The sequence below is a fragment of the Nycticebus coucang genome, chromosome 2 (assembly GCF_027406575.1).
Source record: "Nycticebus coucang isolate mNycCou1 chromosome 2, mNycCou1.pri, whole genome shotgun sequence".
NCBI lineage: Eukaryota > Metazoa > Chordata > Mammalia > Primates > Lorisidae > Nycticebus > Nycticebus coucang.
The window spans coordinates 99674917-99679313 of NC_069781.1; positions in this window are offsets into that span (position 1 = coordinate 99674917).

Here is a 4397-nt window from a genome sequence, read left to right on the forward strand (position 1 = left end):
AATCCAAAAGTTCTTGTCCAGAGATAGACCTTTCAGAGGAAGGCAGTGAGAATGGCCTCCCACAGACCCTTTTGGTGTAAAGGGGTTTCCGGGTGTGATCATCCAGGAGGGTGGGGCAGGAAGCCTCAGAAGCACATCAAAAGAGCCTGGGGTGGGTTAAACATTTGGAAACTAAGATAAGCATCAGAGGCAAACAGCCAACACTATTCTCTTCCTCTAGGGTCAGTTCTATTTTCAGAGCCCTCCTGGGTCCAGTGAATGACCTCTAAACATCTCCAGAGAGGCCAAGACCAAAAGGGCAAGTGGTCTGGCAAAGGCCATGAACTATCTCCAGAAGGCCTAATCTGTGTCTTGTCACTTTCACACAACACATGGGGTTAATGCTCTTATTTACTCAGGGAGGACTCTCCAAGGATAATGAACACAATATGAAACAGAGCTCCCTCCCACTGTGCTTGAAGAGGGGAAAGAACAACAGGGCTCACTGTCTTCTAGGCTCCTCTGAGGGGGGCAGGAGTCCCAGAAGTTCCATTTCTTTTCCTCACTTTGGAGACCCCCAAAATCATTCTGTTCAGCCCGTCTTCAGCCATGAACCAGCAAAACCTACAACACTGGTTTTCTTGAACTTTAGAAATCCAGCTTCCTAATTGTTTCCAATTCCAAATATAAAGCAAACCAAAAAAGTATTAAAATAATTTGGACTTCAAAGACGCTCTCTAATTCCTAGTGACCACAGTGAAATTAAATAAGAATCAGTCTCTCTCTCTTTCTTTCTCTCTCCTTTTTCCCTCTCCTTTAAGGAGAAGAAAATAAAGCAGAGAGAACACAGAGCCCATGCAGCTCCAGGAAATGATTGCACGATGCTTATTTACCTCCTAACTAACATTTGTAACTGAGGATTAGTGGAGAGGCCTCTTGTAATTACCCTGTTGCCCCATTTGTGGCCGGCTATCTCCCTGAGGCCAGTAAATCTTGAAATTACAGGCTGACCACCCAAGAGTACTGAGACACAGTCAGCCACATCTCTCAAAGGCACTGCCCTGGGGTGATTCCCTCCCCTGAGCTGACTGAGGCCGGGGAGAAGACCCGCTTGGGAGTGGCTCCCAGACCTTATAGTGTCTGCAAGGTAAATAAAGCCAAAGTGACCCAGGGTGCCCTGCACCCCTCATGAGCTGAATGAGGCAGCTGGCCCAGAGGGTGCCTGTTCCACCTCCCATCACCCCACCCAGCTTGGCCTCCTGCTGGTGAGGGCCCCAGAGGTGGAAGTGAAGACGCAGACAGGAACTGAGATAAGGGAATAGAAATGCCCTGAAAAGGAGATCTTTGCCTCTTGAAATACTATTCTGTTCCCTGGAGGGACAGAACTCCTGCAGAGGACATAAATGGAGATCAGATTTGACTTAAGATTTAACCATGATCTTGATCATCTTCATCAGAGCTTTCGGAATGAGTGCTGAATGAACCTCTATAACATATGCCTATTCTAGACCTCTGAGAAATATCACGGCATTTAGACTCAATAGCAAATGTTGCTCAGGACTCCATCAGGGCCGTTTTTGAAATGAGACCGTCAACCCCCACGACACCTTTGTAAGGACAAAGACATCCCTAAGGACATTTTCCAGTTTGTCTCTGCAAGTCCCTTAAATGGAGGCTCTTTTTTCCTATTTACCCCTATGGTCTGAGGCCTTAAATGCCACAATTAAATGAATTAAGACACAGCCTGGATTGGGAGAGGCTAAAGCCTCTCCCAGGATCAAGAGCCTAATGACAGTAAAGTGCTCCGTGGCCATGATTTTGCCTTTGCGTAACGTATCTCATTCAGCGCCTTTAATTGAGCTATAATGTAAAGCCGCAGTGAAGCAGATACAGTGAAGCCATAAAACCTACTTTACTATATACTGCTCCCTTCACCGATTCTGCTATTTACCAAAGCTCAGCAGCATATGATTTTGCAGTTAATTAGTATAAATAACACATCTGGGTCATACATTAAAATGATAATCCCCACACCATTTAGCACCCATCAATAGCCTGTTTCCAGATGTTCATCTTATCTGCTCCACCACCCTCCACTGATCATCCTAATTCCCCACATATGTTCCTTTCAACATCTCCACAGAAGGTATCATTGACTCCTCTCTCTCTCTCTCTCTCTCTCTCTCTCGTCTTCAATGAAAACATTTGCACAATCTTCATGTTATACCTTGAATATAGAGGATGAGTCTATATCTTCTACTGAGGAAAATGACCCAGAGCATTACATGATTTGCCCCAAACTACAAACAAAATAGAACAAAAACAATGCACTGAGGTCTTCCTTCTTTTCTTTCTGCTGTTCTTCTAATCTCTTACAATATTTTCTGCAGCTTATTGCCCCCACACAGGTGAGGTCTGAGAAGCACCATTCAGATAGGGACAGTCAGCAAGAGAGAACAAGCCATCAACACAACTGGTTGCCACACTCTCTAAGCATTTTCTATACACAAATACTAGGAAGTTATACATACAGATTCCCATAGAAAGTTAAAGAAAACCAAAAAAATGACACAAAGTAAGGGAAGAAGACAGGGAAAGAGAGAGGGAGGGAGGGAAGAATCATAGGAGAAGTGGAAAGTCAGCTTTGCAGAGGAAATGAGGTTTTAGTTGCTCCAGTAGCTGTAGGAAGGGGAAGGATAAAAGCTGAAGAATTCTCTTGCTACCAGGGTTGGTCAGTTTGGAATTGTTTATAGCACGAGTGCCCCGAAGGAGCTTGGCTTTCATGTGGCTGACTTCAAAGTGAGGCCAGACATTAACATACTGACCCCTTCACCATTCCCACCCCAATCAAAACGAGGCTACTCTCCAATGGGGAAACTGAGGAATAAGAAGGGAAAAGGGGGTGGCACCTGTGGCTCAGTGAGTAGGGCGCCAGCCCCATATACCGAGGGTGGTGGGTTCAAGCCCAGCCCCGGCCAAACTGCAACAAAAAAATAGCCAGGCGTTGTGGCGGGCGCCTGTAGTCCCAGCTGCTGGGGAGGCTGAGGCAAGAGAATCGCGTAAGCCCAAGAGCTGGAGATTGCTGTGAACTGTGTGACGTCATGGCACTCTACCGAGGGCGGTACAGTGAGACTCTGTCCCTACAAAAAAAAAAAGAAGGGGAAAGAGCCAGTGAAGAAACTTGGATGCCCCAAGACTGAGTCTAAGACCTAGTGCTACCATTAGTCAACCAAAGTACCACTCGGTCTTTGGCCAGCTAATATTTTCTTTAAAAGGTTCCAGCCAAAGGCACAGTGTCTCACACCTGTAATCCCAGCACTTTGGGAGACTGAGGCAGGAGAACTGTTTGAGATCATAAATACAGAGCAGCGTGGACAGCCAGGTGCGGTGGCTCACGCCTGTAATCCTAATACCCTGGGTGGTGGGAGAGGGGGTGAGGCAGGTGAATTGCTTGAGCTCAGGAATTCCAGACCATCCTGAGCAAGAGTGAGACCCAGTCTCTACTAAAAATAGAAAACCTAACCCAGTGTTGTGGCAGGTACCTGTAGTTCCAGCTACACATGAGGCTGAGAGGATCTCTTGAGCCCAGGAACTTGAGGTTGCTGTGAACTGTGATGACACCACAGCACTTTACCCAGGGTGACAGAATGAGATTCTGTCTCAACAAACAAATGAACAACAAAAACAAAACCCAGTTTGGACAACGTAACAAGATCCTGCCTCTATTTGAAAAAAAAAAAAAATTCTCTTTGAGACAGGGTCATGCTCTGTTGCTTGGGCTAGAGTGCAGTGGCATCATCATGGCTCACAGCAACTTCAAACTCCTAGCTCAAGAGATCTTCCTCCTGCCTCAGCCTTCTAAGTAGCTGGGACTACAGGTGCATGCTACTATGCCCAGCTAATTTTTCTGTTTTTTGTAGAAATAGATTCACACTTTGGCTCAGGCTGGTCTCAGACTCCTGACTTCAAGCCATCCTTCTGCTTCTTCCAGAGTGCCAGGATTACAGGTGTGAGCCACTGCACCCAGCCAAAAAAATTTTTTAATTATTCAGGTATAGGTGGCACTCACCTATAGTCTCATCTACATATGAGGCTGAAGCAAGAAGATCCCTAGAGCCCAGGAATTCAAGGTTACAAGGAGCTATGATCAGGCCACTACACTCTAGTGAGATCCCCATCTCAAAAAAAAACAAAAACAAACCAAAAAAAGTTCTTTGGGGACAGAGGTACTGAAAGCCCCAGGTGAACATAAAATCCAAGTCCTGTCCGTTCAAGGCTGCCAGTCTTAGTAACCCACTTTGATTCTGATTCTTACTAAATTCCTAAGAACTGGCAGCATCCCAGCCATGCTCTCCCCACAGCCCCCTGAACATTTTCATTCATCCAATGCTTGGATTCCCCTTTCCATCTCCTAAGGA